The sequence below is a fragment of the Lactuca sativa genome, chromosome 2 (genome assembly GCF_002870075.4).
Source record: "Lactuca sativa cultivar Salinas chromosome 2, Lsat_Salinas_v11, whole genome shotgun sequence".
NCBI lineage: Eukaryota > Viridiplantae > Streptophyta > Magnoliopsida > Asterales > Asteraceae > Lactuca > Lactuca sativa.
In genome coordinates, this window is record NC_056624.2 from 144,526,719 (window position 1) to 144,534,452 (window position 7,734).

General features: G+C 33.7%; 1 pseudogene; it reads left to right on the forward strand.

Moving 5' to 3' along the window:
- Positions 1-327: 327 nt before the first annotated feature.
- Positions 328-3,975, forward strand: LOC111916019 (wall-associated receptor kinase-like 2; annotated as a pseudogene).
- The last annotated feature ends 3,759 nt before the right edge of the window (positions 3,976-7,734 follow it).

Sequence of the window (7,734 nt, forward strand, 5' to 3'; positions counted from 1 at the left end):
ATATATATATATATATATATATATATATATATATATATAGTTTGAAAGAATTTATCATTTGAAAAGATAGATTTGATTTAATGGTTAGTATGCCTCTTAATCTTTTTTGTGGTTCTCATTAAACACAAACACACACACACACACACACACACACACATATATATATATATATATATATATATATATATATATATATATATATATATATATATATATATATATATATATATATATATATATATATATATATATATATATATATATATATATATATATATATATATATATATATATATACTTGAATTTATTTATGAGTGTCATTGACTCCGTGATCCTATGGTCTGTTTCTTAGTAGGTTCCCAGAATAATTGTTCACCATTACAGCCATTAATATACATCCTTCCTTTGATTTTGGTATTAATCGTTGTTTTTAACAAAAATGAAGTTGCTTCAAGTTTACGTCTTACTAATCTTCCTCAGCTTAATAGCAAAATCAACAGCAGCACCCAAATACGCCAAGGCTGGATGCAATGATACATGTGGGGATGTGAAGATTCCATACCCTTTTGGTATCGGAGCAAATTGTTCTCTCAATGAATGGTACGCTGTTGATTGCAACTCATCTACGCCACATCTTTCTTCACTAAACAACCTGGAGGTGTTGAACATAAGCTTGGGAACCAAACGGTAACTGTTAACCTCCCATTAATGATCTCTGACTGCGAGAACCTAATCCGTAATAGCAGTCAAATCTTGAACGTCGACCTTGGTAGAAGTCCATTTATCTTTTCCAGTTCACACAACAAATTTGTTGTGGAAGGGTGTGGTGAAGCTGCCATTGCCATATCATTGGACTACAGGCCTCCAACTGGTTGTTCAACGATTTGTCGCAACAACACTCTTAGGGACAAAAACAAGTGCCTTGGCTTAGGTTGCTGCCAAATTACAATTCCTTATTATTTTAAGTCGTACATGATCTATGTCATTGTTTTGGAAAGGCAGGGAAGAGATGGAGTTTGTGGGTCTGCCTTCTTGGTGGATGAGAATTCATACGATGAAGGAAGGTTTTCAGGGGATAACTCTTATGTTCCGATATCACTACTGTGGACTTTATCAGCCAGTGAACTGGAAATAACTACTAATGATACTTTAGTGACTCGCATCGTCGTTGATCTGGCTGATGGTAATTCAATCACGTCGTGGAAATGCTACTTTTCAGAGGAATTTGAAGGAAACCCTTATTTAGTTGATGGACGGGCTTGTATGTAATTTCATACTTATGTATATATTTACTTAATTTGATTAATTGCTTTCCATCGTACTTGTGTCTGCACAGTTTTTTAACATGGATTATGTGCTTTTAGATACACAAGAATGTGCAATGTGCCGAGATGGTGGAGGTTATTGTCGTTATAATAGAATATATAACGATCTTGGCGATATTATTGACCAGGTGTTCACTTGTTCTCCCAATAGGTATCTTCCCAGTACCCATCCATCCAATAACAGATCATCCATGGGTGTTATTCTAGGTAATACTTTTTTATAGTCCATTAGTATTCTTGTTTTCAATATCATATTATTATTATTATTCGGTATTCATAAATCTTTAAATGGTATAACATGGGCTCATCGATAGTCTTTTGTTATATGTTATGTATATATATAAAACCCAATACTATTTACACGTAAAAATTTTAATTCGGGATGGGCAAATAGCATGAAAATATAACATACTTTGAATCAAGATTTAGTTTGCGAATCTTAAGGGGTGTTTGGCTTAGCTTTTCACAGCCCAAAAGTTCTTTTTGGAAAAGTTACAAAAAGTCAGGTTTTCTGACTTTTCCAAAAAGTTTATTTTCTTTGTATAAAAACTCTAAAAGTAGCTTTTAAAACTAGTTTTGCCAAACATCTTTTGTTTTTTTTTCTTTTCCAAAAAGGACTTTTGGCTGTGAAAAGCTAAGCCAAACACCCCTTACTTAGAATACATATTGTTAAGATTTCATAGCATAAAAATGTCGGTTTTGAGGAATCCTTAACCCATTGAGATGATACGTTAATCTCCTAAGTATTGGAGAGGGCAAAATAGTAAGGAGGAATAGGAAATCAACTAGATATAATTTTATGAATTCCGTTCCATGTAAACCTTTTTAATTATAAACCTGTTCATGAAATCCTTATAGAAGATGTTGTTACTTCTAACTAATGTTAAATGAAAATTCTTTTTCTTTATGGTAATAACCATACTTTTTCTTGTTTTTGCATTCATTCAGGTGTTAGCATAAGCATGGGTGTACTTTTTCTTGTTACAGTACGCTATGGCTTGTACAATCTGATCAAGAAAATAAAAACCATGAGAAAAAGAAAGAAGTTTTTCAAATGTAATGGTGGTTTACTTCTAAAACAACAAGAAGAAGCCGACCCATCTTTAGTTGATAAAACCATACTTTTCACATCACATGAGTTGGAGAAAGCCACTGATCACTTCAATGAAAACAGAATTGTGGGTCGAGGAGGCCAAGGCACAGTGTATAAAGGGATGTTAGTGGATGGAAGGATTGTAGCGGTTAAGAAATCAAAAGTTGTTGATGAAAGCCAATTAGAGCAGTTCATCAATGAGGTGGTTATTCTTTCCCAAATCAATCATAGGAATGTGGTTAAGCTATTGGGATGTTGCTTAGAAACAGAGGTTCCTCTACTAGTTTCTGAATTCATTTCAAATGGAACATTGTATGACTGTATACACAACGAGGAGAATGAGTTCCAACTTTCTTATAACATGAGATTACAAATCGCTACAGAGGTTGCATCCGCACTTTCTTACTTGCATTCAGCCACTTCCATTCCAATATACCACAGAGACATCAAAACTACTAATATACTATTGGATGATAAATTCAGAGCCAAAGTTTCCGACTTTGGAACTTCAAGATTCGTATCGGTGGATCAAACTCATTTAACTACGTTAGTCAAAGGTACTTTTGGCTACCTAGATCCCGAATACTTCCATTCAAGCCAGTTCACTGAAAAGAGTGATGTTTATAGCTTTGGAGTTGTTTTGGTGGAACTCTTGACGGGTGAAAGGCCAATTTCCCTAACTAGATTTGGTGAAAATAGAAGTTTGGCTGTGCACTTTATGTTGGCAATGGAAGAAGGGCGTGTTATGTCTATTTTTGATGCACTGGTGATAAAAGAGGGCTCTAGGGATGAGCTCTTGGCATTAGCTAATCTTGCAATGCGATGTTTGAACATGAATGGGAAGAATAGGCCAACAATGAAAGAAGTAGCCATAGAGTTAGAAACCATAAGATCATCGCATGTTCCTACTATGGTTCAAACTAATTTCAGACCAGTGGCATACGGTGAGGAGTTGGAATTATCGAGGCCTACCTATGGTGAATCATCCTCAACATTCGTGAGTTTCAATGACAATAGTAGTAGTCAAAAAGGTAAGTCGTTACTCATTATTCATCTTAGCTATAAATTCATCAAAATTTCCAAATGTGGGTGCATTCATTACTCATTATAACGTATTTCATGATAATCACGTCATGGCATGTTATTATTCATAGAATTTTCTTTTCATGTGTTCTCCTTTTTTGAATTGTAGATTGGTGATTTGAAGTGCAAGACAACAATATTTAAGTAGTAATGACTGCGACACTCCATTGACAAAAGTGATTTATAATTTTATCACTTCAATTGTTGAACCATGGAAATTCTGCCACACCTCAACATTTGATGTTGTTATATCATAAATTTATATTGATGATAAAGAATCATTATGTTTTCAAATAATTTGGGTTCTATGACTTTCAAGGTATACACGTAAGCTTATGATTCATTGAGGCTAATTCTATACATACCTCCCTAATTGCTCCATGCATCTCTATGTGAGTGGGTGATTGTGTATACCAATGATTTGACTATTTATGTGACTGAGAAGTATATATAGAAACACCCTTTATTAAACTCTTGCACTTCGTTATGTAAATTTTCGTTACTAAATTATGATCTAGTTATTTACTCAGTAATCATTTAGTTCACTATTTCTTCATTGTTAATTACTTTTTGGTTACATGTTAAATAGTAGTAGCTACTCAACCATAAATGTAATCGCTAGAATAAGTATTTGGGTGCTTAAGGTTGGAATGGTGTCAAGTTTGTCACGATCTATATAGGTGGTACCTAGGATTTACCATATTGTTTCAAATTCTTTCCATTTACATGCCACACTTGCCAACCTATTTTTTTTAATTAATTAATTTAAAAAAATAAACATTTCAAAAATACTATTTTTTTAAAAAAACAAAAACTTAATTAAATTAGAAAAGACAATTACAACACATCACTAGACATTAAAAACATCACAAGACCACTAGAAATTTTAAAACATCACACTTGAAATTAAACTAAATTACAAGACCACTAGAAATTTAAACACACAACCCATTATAATTTAGAAGACAACAACTTTAAATTTGACGCCATTTGAGGCACCGTGTCACAATTTGTTAAAACTCAACACGCCATAAATGTTTATCTGCTTCAACACGGTAAACTTCAAGTGCATTCTGTAACAAAGTATTTTCATTTTCACTATTTTCGGCTTCATGCATCACCCTATGAAACACATTGTTAAACTCAGTTGAAAGTGCGTTTGCATGTCTCCATTTAGAAAAGAGTTGATATTTACTTTGAGGAACAAGGATTTGGTTGTTGTATATTTCGGCGACTCTCCCCCAAAAAACTATGTGTATTGATGCTGATGTTGATTGGGTTTTCTGCTACATCAACCCATGAAGAAGCCAATAATGGCTCTTCTTCAGGACCAAACACGAGCTATTCTTAATGAGGAGGTTTAGAAGAAGACGGAAATTAAGATAGTCAATAGAATTAAATTAAGAAGATTTAAATGTGGTGAAGAATGAATAATGATGATAGTAGTTATAGTTAAGGATTGAGGGTTTAATGTTTAAAACTATAAAAAAATGGATACGTTTTTGAAAAGGGGGTATTTTTTTAAATATGGTATTTTTTGATAATGAAAAATTGATTAAATGGTAAAAAAAATAAAAATAAAAGTAAATGCAAAAAAGCTTTTTCTCTCATCGGTAGACATTCACCAAGTACGGTTGCCGAGCCGAGGTTGCCGAGCCGAGGTTGCCGAGGACCTACCCTGGTGTTCGTTGAAGAATTCGTTGAGTCCATTCCATCTTGTATAATACACAATAGATGTTGAGGTTTCATAAATATATTCTTATATTTTCATTTGGTTCAACACTTTTCATTTAAGTATCTTTAAAATTGATTAACATCTTTGCATATCTTCATCTAGTTCAAAACATTTTGATAACTCCTTAAAGAAATAAAATCTTTTTACAGGAATAGACTTAGGTTGTCATAAATTTTCCTTGTATAATAGAAATGTTACTTATGTATTGCACTTGGGTGTTGTGATGGAAAAAACGCAACCACAACGGTAAAAACCAATGAATAAATAAACTTCTTTTGGCTAAACTTTCCAGACTTAAATAAACCTTTGAGGACACAAACAAATAAGGTATTTTCTATTGAAACAAAACAACCCTAATGCAAGTTATATGACCAATATAATCAAACCTAAACAATAATTAATCCATTAATATGAGACACCAAAATTTTAGCATGAAAAACCCCTCAAAACAAGAGTAAAAATGATGGGACTACTAGAGCCGCTACAAATCCAATATCATCAATATTTAAGCAATACAAAGTCTTGTCTACATGTAATAGATGCGTATAATTATCATCATATAGTTGGAACAAATTTACTTCAAGTGTATGGAGTTAAATAAGAAAAAGGGAAAGGATGAATATCACCAAAAAAAAACTGCTACTAGCCAGGAAATAGTAGTGACGATTCTCTAGCCTCGATAACTGATATCAAAAATCCAACCCGATGATATGAACGCCTAGATGTTTGGAAGCCACTATCCAAAAACTAAGAGAAAAAGTTGTTGGGTCTCTAGTAAATTACGAAACACTGGAGGTGTATAGAAAAAAAATGGGAAATGAAGGAACCCTCTCTAGGTGGCTAAGAATTTTTTCTTAATGAAACATTAGTGTAACATCCCAAAAATTCAGAACAAAAATTTCATTTTAATTAAGTAATCATAAAACCGTCATGATGAAAACATCATCAAGATATCATATATAATAAAATAAGTAAGTCATGTGTCTCAAACAGGTCATAAAAATGTCATAGTACAATCCTAAGATCAATCATATGTGGAAAACGATGGTGTGATGCGCTGCAGTCATGCCGGCTCCTTTCCCTTCGAGGAAGATGTACCCGAAACCAAAACTGTAAACTGTAAGCACGAATCTTAGTGAGTTCCCTCATCACACCACATACCATACAATATACGTATTTCCTAACATATCTGAGTACTTGACTACCCCTTTGGTCTCTTTCAACCGGTAACTACCTAGCATATGAGGGTGCTGGCCTACCCCTTCGGTCTTGTTGACCGGAACCAAGCCAAGCATATTAGGGTGCTGGCCTACCCTTTCGGTCCTTTTGACCGGTATCGAGGACTATTTCACCCCTACTTATACCGCATAACATCCTAGTGCATAAACATATAATTCATATACTGCCTAGCTTATTCGGGTGCTGGAATACCCCTTCGGTCCTTTCAACCGTTACTGGGGTCTATCCTACCCCTCCTACCACTATCACATTGTTGGGTTTTGAGCATATTAACACTCCTATGGTGTACATGCAACCCTAGAAACCTTGGATCTATGTTTTCTCTAAAATACATGCAAATTTGATTTCCAAGGTTTACAACCTAACTAGGATATTATGGGGTACTTGTAATATAAAACTTTAAGTAGAATAACATACCTTTCTTTTGTGGTTGATTGCTTGGAGTTTTAGAGCCTAGCACCAATAGTGTGGATGCCTCAGGTGGTGTCACAAATCACCCAAAACAACTTGGTAATACTTGAGAGAATGAGATGCTTGCTAGAATCGGCCCACCCTTGTTTCTCACACACACACTAGTGCCAATTCTACAACAAAGGACCTATTTATATATTATAGAGGATTAGGGTTAAACCCTAATACCCATGACTCTTCATTTACCTAGGCCCATGGCTTAAAAGCTACATGGACTATCCATATACTCTTAGCCCATCCTAAATAAATCTTAGCCCAATCCATATATATATATATATATATATATATATATATATATATATATATATATATATATATATATGTGTGTGTGTGTGTGTGTGTGTGTGTGTGTAAGAGTCCATATTTAATTAGCCTCTTTTGATCATTAGATTAATTCCAAAATTAACTCTTCATCAACACTAATTAAATAATATAATTTCATATAAATATATTATAACTTATAATATATTAATAGATCATAAACATCTTATTCTCAAAATATATATCCATACAAATTGCTAGGTGAAGTGCAACCCAAATAGACCATGTCGGGTCGGGTCAAGTTCTACTCAATATAGTTACAGACTTAGATACGTTACCCAACAGTCTCCCACTTGGATAAGTCTGATAAATATAGTTGCAAGTATAACTTCAGGAACCAACCAACAATCATAGCTCTTTTAAAACTCTATTGAACTATGAAGCGCCATTTTAGATAAGTGATCATATAATCGTCTATTCTCAATATATCAGCTGGACAAGTACGTGGAGCAATGTCGTACTTATTT